Source organism: Schistocerca americana, chromosome 11 (assembly GCF_021461395.2).
Source record: "Schistocerca americana isolate TAMUIC-IGC-003095 chromosome 11, iqSchAmer2.1, whole genome shotgun sequence".
NCBI classification, from domain to species: domain Eukaryota; kingdom Metazoa; phylum Arthropoda; class Insecta; order Orthoptera; family Acrididae; genus Schistocerca; species Schistocerca americana.
The window spans coordinates 54886878-54903084 of NC_060129.1; positions in this window are offsets into that span (position 1 = coordinate 54886878).

Here is a 16207-nt window from a genome sequence, read left to right on the forward strand (position 1 = left end):
AACTGTGGTTAATCAAAATTTGTATCCATATTGGTGGACTGAGGTAAAAGAAGATCTAAACTGGAAATATAATTTTGACTGTAATATATTTTGTGTTCTTTCGGTAATAAGTGATGTTAGTTGTGCTTGTGAATCCATTCATCATTTTCAATCTTTACCTGACGTGAGGTTGCTGTAAGTAGTGCTGTAATACCAGTAAAGTTGACAAAACCCTGTAAAGACAGTGTGGATGTAGCAATTGATGAAACTGAAAGCGATCTTTTATGTGAAGTGTCTAATAACAGAGATGAGGATTTAGATTTTGGGTGAAGATTTAGATTTTTAGGATAATGTTTTGGGTAAGACAAAGATTTAGGAATCAGGTTTTAAATTGTAAGACATTTCCAGGGGCAGATGTGGACTCTGACCACAATCTATTGGTTATGAACTGTAGATTAAAACTGAAGAAACTGCAGAAAGGTGGGAATTTAAGGAGATGGCACCTGGATGAACTGACTAAACCAGAGGTTGTAGAGAGTTTCAGGGAGAGGGAACAATTGACAGGAATGGGGGAAAGAAATACAGTAGAAGAAGAATGGGTAGCTTTGAGGGATGAAATAGTGAAGGCAGCAGAGGATCAAATAGGTAAAAACACGAGGGCTGGTAGAAATCCTTGGGTAACAGAAGAAATATTGAATTTAATTGATGAAAGGAGAAAATATAAAAATGCAGTAAATGAAGCAGGCAAAAAGGAATACAAACGTCTCAAAAATGAGATCGACAGGAAGTGCAAAATGGCTAAGCAGGGATGGCTAGAGGACAAATGTAAGGATGTAGAGGCTTATCTCACTTGGGGTAAGATAGATACTGCTTACAAGAAAATTAAAGAGACCTTTGGAGAAAAGAGAACTACTTGCATGAATGTCAAGAGCTCAGATGGAAAACCAGTTCTAAACAAAGAAGGGAAAGCAGAAATGTGGAAGGAGTATATAGAGTGTCTATGCAAGGACAATGTACTTCAGGGCAATATTACGGAAATGGAAGAGGATGTAGATGAAGATGAAATGGGAGATACAATACTGCGTGAAGAGTTTGACAGAGCACTGGAAGACCCAAGTTGAAACAAGGCCCGGGAGTAGACAACATTCCATTAGAACTACTGATAGCCTTGGGAGAGCCAGTCCTGATAAAACTCTACCATATGGTGAGCAAAATGTAAGAGACAGGCGAAATACCCTCAGACTTCAAGAAGAATATAATAATTCCAATCCCAAAGAAAGCAGGAGTTGACAGATGTGAAAATTACTGAACTATCAGTTTAATAAGTCACGGCTGCAAATTACTAACATGAATTCTTTACAGATGAATCGAAAAACTGGTAGAAGCCGACCTCGGGGAAGATCAGTTTGGATTCCGTGGAAATATTGGAACATGTGAGACAATACTGACCCTACAACTTATCTTAGAAGCTAGATTAAGAAAAGGCAAAGCTATGTTTATAGCATTTGTAGACTTAGAGAAAGCTTTTGACAATGTTAACTGGAGTGCTCTCTTTAAAATTATGAAGGTGGCAGGGGTAAAATACAGGGAGCGGAAGGCTATTTACAATTGGTACAGAAACCAGATGGCAGTTATGAGAGTCAAGGGGCATGAAAGGGAAGCAGTGGTTGGGAAGAGAGTGAGACAGGTCTGTAGCCTATCCCCGATGTTATTCAATCTGTATATTGAGCAAGCAGTAAAGGAAACAAAAGAAAAAATTTGGAGTAGGTATTAAAATCCATGGAGAAGAAATAAAAACCTTGAGGTTAACCAATGACATTGTAATTCTGTCAGAAACAGCAAAGGACTTGGAAGAGCATTGAACAGAATGGATAGTGTCTTGAAAAGAGGGTATAAGATGAACATCAGCAAAAGCAAAACGAGGATAATGGAATGTAGTTGAATTAAATCGAGTGATGCTGAGGGAATTAGATTAGGAAATGACACTTAAAGTAGTAAAGGCTAACAAAATAACTGATGATGGTCAAAGTAGAAAGGATATGAAATGTAGACTGGCAATGGCAAGGAAAGCGTTTCGGAAGAAGAGAAATTTGTTAACATCGAGTATAGATTTAAGTGTCAGGAAGTCGTTTCTAAAAGTATTTCTATGGAGTGTAACCATGTGTGGAAGCGAAACATGGACACTTAATTGTTTGGATAAGAAGAGAACAGAAGCTTTCAAAATGTGGTGCTACAGAAGAATGCTAAAGATTAGATGGGTAGATCACATAACTAATGAGAAGGTATTGAATAGAATTGGGGAGAAAAGGAGTTTGTGGCACAACTTGACTAGAAGAAGGGATCAGTTGGTAGGACATGTTCTGAGGCATCAAGGGATCACAAATTTATTATTGGAGGGCAGTGTGGAGGGTAAAAATCGTAGAGGGAGACCTAGAGATGAATAAACTAAGCAGATTCAGAAGGGTGTAGCCTGCGGTATGCACCGGGAGATGAAGCAGCTAGCACAGGACAGAGTAGCGTGGAGAGCTGCATCAAACCAGTCTCAGGACTAAAGACCACAACAACAACATACTTTAAGATTGAGACTGTCGAGTGGGGAGGTAAATGTTCGATTGATACACGTAGCCCGATTTGTGGTGTATCTGAATAATTTAGAGACAAGATTGAGTATAGTACGAATTTTGTGGAAATGTCCATTGTGGGTGTAAAGATAAGAGGAGCTACAGGTATGCAAAGCAAATTCATAAAATCTCAGGTACTTTCAATGTTTAGTATAGTAAACAAAACCTTTGAACATGGATTTTAAGTGACCCCTAGCCTGGAAGAAAATATAATTCTCGATATTGGTTGAATAGTGAAAGTTGAGGCTTGTTTTGGATGGAATTCTAAGAAATTGTTTGTTTTAGAACCTAAAAGTAATACTTATGTGAAAACAAATTTCTGTAATTTAAACTGTGGGAAAAGTTGTAACTGTTTGCAAAACATTGTGAACCAAGGTGAGTACCAGGTGTTTGATGAGACTGAGGATCAAGATCTTGAATGTATAGTAGATTCTTAAGTAAGGGAAGCTGCAACTCTTAATGAACAACAACTTAGGAATTTGTTGTTGGGATTTAGAAATATGCTTAGTAAAAAACCAGGGAAAGTGAAAGGCTGTCAGTGAATGCTTTACCTTATAGATCATCAACCTGTCTTTCTCAAGCCATAAAATATACCATTTTCAAAAAGAAAACTTGTAGGGAAAGAGATTCACAAAATGGAGACATGGGGTGTAATTGAGGGAAGTAGGAGTGATTTCAATAATCATTTACTCGTGATAAGTAAGAGAAATGGTGGAGTAAGAAATGTTTCGTACTCTAGACATTTTATTAAATTTCCTATCAGAGAGAATGGCCATCCTTAGAACATGGATAAGCTGATACACAAATCTGATTATGTAAAATACGTGAGTATCTTGGACTTCAACTCTGGATTTCACCAGATAACACTTGAAATTAATTCCGCAAGGAATACAGCATTTTTGTCTGGAGGTAAGTGTTTTCAATACCGTGTTGTGCCATTTGGGCTAAATGTATCTGCAGCTGAATTCATGAGCTCTGCATTCTGTCTTGGGTAGTGAAGTGAGTTCAAAATTAATTGTGCATGCTGATGACATTCTGGTCATAGTAACGACTTGGGAACAATTATTTGGTGGTATGGCTGTACTCTGCTGGACCAGTCAACTTACAAGAGATATTAGATGCTGAGTAATGTACTCATGCATCTCTCAACTACATCAGTGTTGTGACTGAGATTTGTAAATTGTTAGCCAAGACTGCCAAAGGGAGTGTTATTCCACATATATAGACGTTTCTTTTCAAGTAGAGCGACTGACATCCCAATATATTATATAACTTTCAATCAGTATGGTTTTCCCTTTTTTCTTGTTTTTCTTTTTTTACCAATTGTAAATGATTCTATTAGGCCTTTACATAAGTAGGTTTATTTGTATGAACAACTAGCAAATAGTATGGAAGACATTACAAGTATAGACAATATAACATGATGCAGATATGTCAGCTTTCATACACTGATTTTTGTCCTCAAGCTACTTGATTATGTCATCATTCAGAAGCTAATTATGACTGTGTTCACCTGTTTTTTATCCTGAGTACTGCACTATTGTATCTGACTGGAACTTTAATTGTGGGCAAACTCATGCTTAACTCTGTTTCGGGTACCCCTTGTCATCACAACTGTGTGTGTGTATTCAAGGAGAGCATGCAACTATTGATTGAGGCTAGATGCTTCTTACAATTATTCTTTACATATGATTGAAATGATTGTGAACTTTATTCATTTAGTTGTGTCGAAAGATTTTTTGCTGGTTTGTACATGTGTGGCTTGAATTCATGCGTTGGTCCCTACATCGTATGCTTGTTGCTGTTGTTGTTGTGGTCTTCAGTCCAGAGACTGGTTAAGCCCTAATATTTTATCATTAATTTGTCCTTCGTGCATCGACATACGAGGGGCGTTTGACAAGTCCATGCAAAAATAAAAACGATTTACATCTGTGGGGTAAACATTTTTTATTTTTCAAAATAGTCTCCTTTTAGACTTATACTCTTTGTCCAACACTGTTCTAATTTGTTGATCCCTTCCGAATAATAGAAATTGTTGAAGTCTGCAAAATAGCTATTAGTTGCTGCAATCACCTCCTCATCTGAATAAAATCTTTGTCCTGCCAGTGCTTTCTTCAAATTGAGAAACAAATAGTAGTCCGAGGGACTGGAAAATAGGGGGGATGTGAAACGAGTTGGAATCCTATGTCCATTAATTTTGCGACTACAATGGCTGAGGTGTGTGCTGGGCATTGTCGTGATGGAAAAGGACTTTTCAGCGGTTCAATCGCCGGTGTTTCTCTTGTAGCACGGTTTTCAAATGGTCCAATAACGATGAATAATATGCATATGTAATAATTTTACCCCTTTCCAGATAGCCAATGAGGATTGTCCCCTGCGAATCCAAAACGACAGTCACCATAACCTTTCCAGCCAAAGGAATGGTCTTCGCATTTTTTGGTTCACATTCTGCCTTGGTAACCCATTGTTTAGATTGTTCTTTGGTCTCAAGGAGTATAGCAATGTATTCATGTTTCATCCACAGTGACGAAAGGGCGCTTAAAATCCTGCGGATTCTTCCTGAACAGCTGCAAACTATCCTTGCAACACTTCACACGATTCCATTTATTGTCAATCGTGAGCAATCGCGGAACCCATCTTGCGGATAGCTTTCTCATGTCCAAATGTTTATGCAAAATATTATGTATCCATTCATTCAAGATGCCCACAGCACAAGAAATCTCACACACCTTAGCACTTCTGTCATCCATCACCATATCATGGATTTTATCAATGATTTCTGTAGTCGTAACCTCCACAGGGCGTCCAGAACATTCAGCATCACTTGTGCCCATATGGCCACTTCGAAAATTTTGAAACCATTAATAAATTGTTCTAAACGAAGGTGCAGAGTCGCCATGATGTTTATCAAGCTTCTCTTTAGTCTCCTGAGGCGTTTTGCCTTTCATAAAGTAATGTTTAATCACCACACAAAATACTTCTTCCCCTATTTTTTGACAATCACTCGACTGCTTTGATTCACAAGAATGCCGAACACAAAGAAATAGACCAATATGGCTGAAACTTGTTGTTCGCTCTTTCCAAAGATTCTACTAACTAAACATAACCTCGATACCTGCCGATGATGCCAACTCTCGGACTTTGCATAGACTTTTCAAACACCCCTCGTATCCTTAAATACTCGGCTTCATGTGGCTGATTGATTTTGTGCTACATTCCTTCTCATGATTGAGTATATTTTTCTGATCTGTACCCGTCATTGTGTTTTTCGAGTCTGCTCACTCGTCTTACAGTTACGCTCTGAATTTTTTCTCATCTCCTTTGAAGATTTGAAGGTTTGATTTTTATGGATGTAAACTTGAAATTTGTAATTCTAGTAATTTATCTTGTCTCAGTATTTGTTTCTACAGTTTTGTGTTGTAATGTTGTAGTTTTATTTTGCATTATTTGTCTTGGGGCAGTATGTTCCATAGATCAGAGACTCGGAATACCATATCCTGCTATATGTATAGTAGATATTTCTTTTATGTTTTCTGAAATGTGTTACATATCAGATACTTCTGTACAACTGTATTCTGGGGCAGTATGTTCCACAGATCAGAGAATTGGAATACCATATCCTGATATATGTATAGTAGATATTTCTTTTATGTTTTCTGTAATGTGTTACATATCAGATACTTCTATACACCTGTATTCTATCTTTTGGCATCATTCTGTCACTGTTTGGCAAACCTTATAGTCCGTCACAAAATATTGTAAACACATTGCTTCCACATTTTGTGAGGAGGAAATTGTAAAGGGACACCCTCCTCTAGCATTACTTTTCTGAACAGAAGTAATCGATATCAGAAATAATTACATTTTAAACTGGTCAGTATTATCTCAGCTGTTTTCTGAAAGAATTACACATGATTTTGTGCATGTTATGTTATATTTCAGACTAAAATGTGATCAGACATGTTTTAATTTTTGCAATAACAATGTAATTTCTGATTTTGAATTGTAGATTGTAAAGACAGTGAAAATGTAAAAGAATAAGAATTACAGAAGCAGAATTTTCTGCTCAGGCAATACTTCAGCATTATTTACATCAATTGGAATCATGAGAACCTACAATGTCAAAAATTTCAGCTTCAGGAATGAGCACCTAGACATGAAGAATTGGAACCAAGCGTGAGCAAACGAGATAAGTAAAATGGTTATTGTAAATCTCATTCCTCTCGAAGCTTATTAAAAGAGTTGATTATAAAGTCAGTGACAATCAGGAAATGATGTAATGGAGGAATGAATAACAAGACTGGTGTGCTGCTGAAGAGGCATCACAGAAGAGACTACATTAATCAGGTTTTTAGGGTTACAGTCCTTGGGCATTACAGTGGCCTTGGTGTGGGTGGCAGAAGCATGGAAACTGCAATTGAAGCAGCTGCACTGTTACAGTGAATGTTAAAAATCATAACTATATTTTTGCACTGTATGCCAGACACTAATACTGAAGCATTTGCACAGTCCTGAGAGAAAATTGACTATTTTTTTGCATAATGAACTAAGGACAGGATATATATTCTTGGTGACATAAATAATGATTTAAGACTAGGGCAATCACACATTTTAGTTTTCTTAAAATGCTAAGATTGGGTAACTTGTACTGAATTAACGATAGTTTGTAACAATTTTTCTGTCATGATCAGTGTTCATCAACAATACTTCTTGGAATGGCAGAGTTATGACTACCTCTCATTGTGTCCTGGAATGAAAAATATTTCCCCTCAGTTAGACCGTCAGTGAGAGCACACCACGAGTTCCTGCTAATAATAAGTCGAGTACACCATTCGCTTGTCACATATTTTTACGAGCTTCAGACAGGAGCGACTGCAGTAATGGATAGGAACTGTGATTGTTGTGTACAGATGCGAGCTGAGTTGGCGACCCTTCACTCACAGCTCCAGGCTGCATTGGATTCTGTCACACAGCTTGAGGCTGCTGCCAAGGGGCGTCGCTGTGGGGGATCGAATGCGGGGATGCGAGGGACGTCGAGCATGTCCCGTGTGTCCTCTGGCTGGTCCACTGCTGTGACCACCCTGGGTACTGCCTGCACTGAGGTTGGCCCCACACCCATGCTTGAGTGGGAGATCATTCCAAAGTCTGGCAGGAAGCGAATAACTTCCCAAGGCCCGATCACAGGGCCTCCCTGATTCGTTTGATGAACAAGATTTGGGCGTTATCTGTGGCTGACAATGTCTCCAAGTCGGATGCAGTCGTCTCAGCCCGCAAGGTCTGAGCATTCACAGAGGGTGGGTTGGCTGGTAGTTGGGAGCTCCAACACTAGGCTCATAATGGGGCCCCTTAGGAACATGCCTGGCAAGGAGGGGAAGGAAGCCAGTGTGCGCTCTGTGTGCATTCCGAGGGGAGTCATTCCGGATGTGGAAAGGGTGCTTCCAGATGCCATGAAGGGTACAGGGTGTAGCCAACTGCAGGTGGTGGCTCATGTTGGTACCAATGACGTGTGTCGCCTTGGATCGGAGCAGATTATGTCTGGTTTCGGGCGGCTAGCGGAAATGGTAAAGACTGCTGATCTTGCTTCAGAGACTGAGGCGGAGCTCACCATCTGCAGCATTGTTGACTGTGGTCCTTTGGTGCAGAGCCAAGTGGAGGGTCTGAATCAGAGGCTCAGGCGGTTCTGTGACGTGTAGGCTGCAGATTCCTTGACTTGCGCCATCAGGTGGTGTGTTTCCAGGTTCCACTTAATAGGTCAGGAGATCACTACACACAGGAGGCGGCTACACGGGTAGTAGGGGCTGTGTGGAAGGGACTGGGCAGTTTTTTAGGTTAGAGGGTCTCAGGAAACCACAAAAGAGGCGACCGTCTAAAAGTGGGCATGTAAAACACAGTAAGGTAGTTGTAGAAACGATTGGTATTGTAGTTGTAAATTGTCATAGCTGTGTTGGGAAAGAACCAGAGCTTAGAAAGCACTGAAGCTCAAATAGTTGTAGGTACAGAGAGCTGGCTAGAGCTGGAAATAAGTTCAGCCGAAATGTTTTCAAACAATCTAACAGTGTTCAGAAAGGATAGATTAAATACAGTTGGTGGTGGAGTATTTATTGCTGTCAGAGGTAGTTTGCCTTGTAGCGAAATTGAAGTAGATAGTTCGTGTGAAATAGTTTGGGGTAGAGGTTACACCTGACAGTCGGACTAAACTATTAACTGTATTGTTTTACCGATCCCACGTCTCAGAAGATATAGTTTCTGAGCGATTCAAAGACAACTTGAGTCTCATTTCAAATAAGTGCCCTGCTCATATAATTAAAGTCGGTGGTGACTTCAATCTACCATCATTGTGCTGGAAAAATTATAAGTTTAAAGCCGGCGGCAGGCATAAAACGTCATCCGAAATTGTGCTGAATGCTTTCTCAGAAAATTAATTTGAACAATTGGTCCATGAGCCCACTCGAAGCGTAAATGGTTGCGAAAGCATACTCTACCTTATAGCAACAAATAATCCTGGACAAATAGTGAGTATTGTGACAAATACAGGGATTGGTGACCACAAGGCAGTTACTGCTACGCTTAATACCATAACATCTACAACCATCAAAAAGAAATGCAAAGTATATCGATTTAAAAAGCTGATGAACATGCTCTTAAAGCCTTTTTAAGAGAGTCTTCACTCCTTCCGATCTGATCATGTAAGTGTAGAAAAGTTGTAGAATGTTTTCAAAGAGATAGTTCAAACGGTTCAAATGGCTCTGAGCACTATGGCACTTAACATCTATAGTCATCAGTCCCCTAGAACTGAGAACTACTTAAACCTAACTAACCTAAGGACATCACACACATCCGTGCCCGTGGCAGGATTCGAACCTGCGACCGTAGTGGTCACGAGGTTCCAGACTGAAGTGCCTAGAACCGCATGGCCAAAGAGATAGTATCGACACCATTTGAAAGATATATGCCACATAAATTATTAAGTGATGGTACTGATCCCCCATGGTACACAAAACGGGTCAGATCGTTGTTGCAGAAGCAACGAAAAAAGCATGCTAAATTTAAAAGAACGCAAATTCCCCAAGATTGGCAAAGTTTTACAGAAGTTCGAAATATAGCGCGTTCTTCAATGCGAGATGCTTTTAATAATTTCCACAATGAAATGCTGTCTCAAAATCTAGCAGAAAACTCAAAGAGATTCTGGTCATACACAAATCACACCAGTGGCAAGACGCAATCTGTACCTTCACTGCACGATAACAACGGTGAAGTCACCGATGACAGTTCCACTAAAGCAGAGTTATTAAACACGGTTTTCCGAAACTCCTTCACCAAAGAATACGAAGTAAAATATTCCTGAATTCCAATCAAGAACAACTGCCATCATGATAAACATAGAAGTAGATATCCTCGGTGTAACAAAGCAGCTTAAATCACTTAATAAAGGCAAGGCCTCTGGTCCAGATTGTATACCAGTCAGGTTCCTCTCAGGGTATGCTGATAAAGTAACTCCATATTTAGCAATTATGTACAACCACTCGCTCACAGAAAGATCCGTACCTAAAGACTGGAAAATTGTTCAAGTCATACCAATACCCAAAAAGGGAAGTAGGAGTAATTCGCTGAATTACAGGCCTATATCACTAACGTCGATTTGCGGTAGGGTTTTGGAACATATACTGTATTCGAACATTATGAAGTACCTCGAAGAAAACGATTTATTGACACGTAGTCAGCAGCGATTCGGAAAATATCGTTTTTGTGAAACACAACTAGCTCTTTATATTCATGAAGTAATAAGTGCTCTCGACAGGGGATGTCACATTGATTCCATATTTTTAGATTTCCAGAAGGCTTTCGACACCGTTCCTCACAAGCGTATTGTAACGAAACTGCGTGCCTACGGAGTATTGCCTTAGTTGTGCGACTGGATTCGTGATTTCCTGTCAGGCAGCTCACAGTTCGTAGTAATAGAGGAAAGTCATCGAGTAAAACAGAAGTAATTATCCGGCGCTCCCCAAGGAAGTGCTATAGGCCATCTATTGTTCCTGATCTATATTAACGACATAGGAGACCATCTGAGTAGCGTCTTAGATTGTTTGCAGATGATGCTGTAATTTACCTGTCTTGTAAAGTCATCAGATTATCAAAACTACTTGCAAAATGATTTACATAAGATATCTGTATGGTGCGGGAAGTGGTAATTGACCCTGAATAAAGAAAAGTGCGAAGTTATTCACATGAGTACTAAAAGATATCCGCTAAATTTCGACTAGGCGATAAGTCACACAAATCTGAAGGCTGTAAATTCAACTAAATACTTAGGGATTACAGTTACAAATAACCTATATTGGAACGATCACATAGATAATTTTGTGTGTAGAGCATACCGAAGATTGCGATTCATTGGCAGAACACTTAGAATGAGCAACAGGTCTACTAAAGAGACTACTTACACCACGCTTGTCTACCCTATTCTAGAGTATTGGTGTGCGGCGTAGGATCCGCATCAGGTGGGACTGATGGATGACAACGAAAAAGTTCAAAGAACGGCAGCTCGTTTTGTATTGTCGCGAAGTAGGGAAGATAGTGTGACAAATATATGTGGAGTGGCAATCATTAAAACAAAGGCGTTTTTCGTTGCGGCGGGACCTTCTCGTGAAATTTCAGTCACCATTTTTCTACTCCGATCGCGAAAACATTTTGTTGTACCCACCTACATAGGGAGAAATGATCATCACGATAAGATAAGAGAAATCATGATCGCAGAGAAAATTTAAGTACTTGTTTTTCCCGCAAGCCGTTGGAGAGTGGAACGGTTGAGAGACAACTTGAAGGTTGTTAATTGAACTCTCTGCCAAGCACTTTTTTGTGAACAGCAGAGTAAACACGTAGAGATAGATCCTCCACAAGCCACTTAGGGCGATTAGCGAAGGGTACCCAGTAGCACTGCTAGTCATTTCCTTTCCTGCTCCACTCGCAAACACAGAGTGGGAAAACAACTGTCTACATGCCCCCGTATGAGCCCTAATTTCTCCTGTCTCATCTTCCTGCCTCCCTCCCTCCTCTTCCTCCGCCCCCCCCCCTCCAACTGCAATGTATGTCAGGGGCAGTAAAACCGTTCGGCAGCCAGCTTCAAATCCCAGTTCTCTAAATTTTTCCAATAGTATTTCTCGAAAAGAACGACACCTTCCTCCAGGTATTGCCATTTGAGTTCCCGAAGCAGCTCCATAACACTTACGTGTTGTTCGAATCTACCCGTAACAAACCTAATAGCCTGGCTCTAAATTGTTTCGATGTCTTCCTTTAATCCGACCTGTTGCGTATCCCGAACACTCCAGCGTTACTCAAGAATAGGTCGCAGCAGCGTCTTATATGTGGTCTCCTTCACAGACGTGCTGTTTGTTGTCGGAGGTTAGGGAAGACACAGACTGATAGGGACTAGATTATTCAAGCTTCTTTTCCTAAATTCCGTACTAAAAAATAGTTACATACAAAGAAATGGATTTGACGACAAAAAATTAATTTTCTTTGGAAGATTTGTTTTATTTAGTTTCGTTGTCTGATTTATCTAAAGGTAGTGGATCATCAATCACATCGATAGGTATCATTGCGTGAAGAGCAACTTAACGTTAGAAATGTGGGTAGATTTGTGAAGAAATAGGTGACTATTTCCGGTTGTTCGTGTTTATCTCTGACCACATACAACTTGCGTTCACCTGCTGGGATACTTAAAAATAAAAACATTGCGGCGTGCTTTTTCTGATGTTTCAAAAGTGAATGTAGGCCTCGTAAAATCAACTATGTTTGCTATCATCGTTGGTTTTATGAACCATTCGTTAAACGATTGATGGGGCAATTGCAGCGATGTTTGTTGACTTTTATGTTTTGATAGGGCGTGGTTTGGATGGGTGGAGATTAATAATTGATGGGACAACTGCGCCGTCCACGTGTGCGCAACGTTTTACTACCCACGTAAATAGAGGATGGATGTAATCATTACAAGAGGTGAGACTACAGTGCGTTTAAAATTAGTTGCGACTTTTGACGTTTGGCTCAGCGGCGGGGATGAGACGCCATTGCCCAGGTATAAGCTAAGGCTTTCCCTACCACGCCACCAGCAATTCGGTTGGTAAAGCGCCCCTGTTGTCATGCCGAGCGTAAACAGTACGAAGTGGTGTCGCGCATCAGAGGCACCAGTGTTCATTAACTCTCGTTGTAAAGTGATATCTTCTGGCGTTGAAGTGATCTATAGTCGCCAGGTATCGTGAATGAGTGTTTTGTGCCGGTGCTGTTTTAATGATAACAGTGCATTACGTCTGAAAACTTAATATTCATAATAAAAATGGACGTTCAAGAACCACATTCACTGGCAGTGAAAATAATGTTCTGCTGCCAAATATGTCTCTGAATTCGACAATAATAATGGACGTTGCGCCATACCACTCTGTTGTCAAGGATAAAGCTACAGCAACGCAGTAAATGAAAGCGGATATTTGGTTCCAGGTACAAAGAAATGTTCCACTGTATAAAGTTGTACATAGCATGTACAAGGTGAAGTTAATGAAGCCTTAAATGCTGTACGAGCAGAAAGCCCCAAGGTACCAGGTCGACAATCTGGCTGACGCTAAAGGACATAGTTTAATCTTCCTTCATCCGTATCACGCTACTTTAAATGCGACTGAGAATACGGTCAATGAGGCTAAAATGCTGAAAGAAGAAGCCATTGGAAATGTTACACCACAGGACAGGTCTCGAGTTGTCAGCCATACCAAGTAGGTAGTTGAGGAGAGATGGATTCACAAAGAACTATAACTTCTCTTGTTGCCTTGTTAAACTCTGCCTCTTTTGTCGAAACACAGCATAGTTTACAAATATTCATCTCACTAACATTCTAATGCAGTTGAAATTGCGACAGAATCATGAAACAGAGTGTTATTAAACTAGTAACTAAGGGCAAGTCAGACCAACAGTTCATAAAACAACCCATTCTCAGAATAGAATAAACGCATAACATCTTTACTTATTTTGTCAGAAAACCCACAGCAATTCTCGTTTCACCGAATATGGATTGTCCTTAAGAATTACATTATTGCACTGAAAAAATCTATAGTTGCTTCATTGTCGCAGCGGATACGAAAGTTTCGCATAATAATAATATGGCAAAATACTCTGTTCTTTGTGTGCTATCCTTTGTCAAAAATCTTGTTCCGAAAGCTCGAACAGTTTATGAGATATGTGGGCTTTATGACTAATTCTTTCTGGTTTTTTCTTTGGCGCGTGCTTTCATGACGGAGTGGTTTTTATACAATCTCGAGACCGCAGACAGATCACTTCAAGTTTAAAAAATAATTTAGTGTGTGTTCTGCCCATGATACGAAGGGTATGATCTAACTTGCACGAAACGCAAATTCACCGCGGCTCTTATTTTTCACTGCAAACCTTAAGAATTCTTTGCCGTAGTTTGCCTAATATCGAAGCATCACAAGGACTCTGAGCGTTACCGAAATGCTCCATAGTTCACTATAGTGGTGGGCAGGAAATCGCGTATCTGTTAGAAATCACAGTGACTGAGAAGTCACAGATATCACAGTAGCAACTTTACAGATTCTAACTGCGATTTCAGTCACAGTTAGCAGTCGCAAGTAGTATTTCACATTGAAAGACGTGAGCCATCTATTGGTCGAATTTAGCACTGCTTTCTGCGATTTCAGTGACAAGTCGCAACTAAGAGTCGCATGTAGCAACTAAAAAGCGCGGCTAACAGTGGCATCTGTTGGCCGAAGTTCGTACTACGTCCATCTCTGCGGTACGCTATGGAGTCTAACTGCGATTTCCGTGACAAGTCGCAACTGAGAGTCGCAAGTAGCAACTAAAAAGCGCAATTAGCACTGCCATCTGTTGAGCAAAGTTCATACTACGCTATTCGCTACCGAGTCAAACTGCGATTTCTGTGACAAATCGCAACTAAGAGTCGCAAGTAGCAACTAAAAAGCGCAGTTAACATGCTTTTCCTAGTGTCATCTGTTGACCGACGTATGTACTTCGTTATGAGAGCCTTGTGCCTCCCGAGATCGATGTGCTGTGTGTGCATATGAAGGGCTTATTTCAATAGTGGTACAAGTCCATATTTGTTAATTTTGAGATATAGAGTCGTAAAGTTAAATGAGTGCTGAAAAATCTGCAGTTGAGATACCAGAAATATTCAAGCTAGAGATGAACCTTTATTTATGTTTGTTTGGATCACTAATTTCAGAAGCATTATAGACAGAAAAGTGTAGGTAATGGACTTGTACCACTATTGAAATAAGCCCTTCATATTATATGACGACATGCACATTCAGCATCAGTTATGGTTGGTCAAATACTGCTGTGACTCTGAATGTATTATATTAATAAGAAGCAACATTGCCTTTTTCTCCTGAAAATATCAAGTAACGTAACAAATGTGTTTGATTCTGCTTCCAATATGACAGTTTTGGTTAATACTCCACATGCCTACAGGACTTTGCAATGTTAACACAGCAGAACTCAGACATCTGTATAAGTGTAGAGAAATGAAAACAGTCATATGAATGCCTCACTTTTGTTCCAACACAGTTCAAGACTCGGGAGAAAAGTTTTACACCTGGTGTTCTACATGGCAACTTCACACACAAGAACTTTTTGCCGACACTACTACCACCTACATAAGTAAGCCTTTCCTGTGTCACTTTCAAGTAATGCACTTAAGCTATTCCTGATTTAACTGGAAGATCTGTACTTCCCACTTTCATATCAACAGCCTCAAAATGCATATTGTAGACTTCGGGATATGTTACAGGTCAGTGTCACACCAAGATTGTGGAGAAAGGGGGGTGGGGGGGCGCCATGTCACTCTCCAACAAGTGTTTACCAATAAATAAGTGGCGGAAAATTACGGGTATAGGACGGCTTAACATGTGGAAAATGAGACTTTTATTATTCACTCAATGTATTTAACATTTATTATTCCTTTAAAATCGCACAACAACTTCAATAAAACACTTTAATCAGTCACACACTTATTTCATAATTATTTCACTTTTAAACTGCAAATCCTCTAAGAGCTGTCTTGAATCTTCACGAGTCTCTCTCAACAGCCTTGATGTGGATAGATATGTACAGCAACCAGTAATCAGTCAGAACTGCGTCTGCAAAAACACAAGGATTATTAAACAATTTTTGCTGTCACTAATTACTAGCAATATAATTGACAGAGTAGATTGCTAATATTTGCTATATCACATTTGCTAATATTTGCTATATCACATTCGCAAGAACGATCTCACTGAAGTAATTAAGTCCATCAAAACGCTTAGAAACTAACCTGTCGTCTGACGAAAACGGTCTAAAGACTGGCAATTTCTTCAGATCTGTTGACAATGATATTTTGAATTATCACTTTACTGAGTGACTGAAATGTAGTTCAGGTACCTATGAACATAACAATATGTTAGAATTCATTTTCTAAACACGAACTATTACGGTACTGTGCGGCTACTTACATATTAATTACACTATTAATATTTTCACAGTTGTTTCTTTAATACAAAATTAAAGCCAACGGAAGAATAAACGTAAAACATACTTACCAATGACAG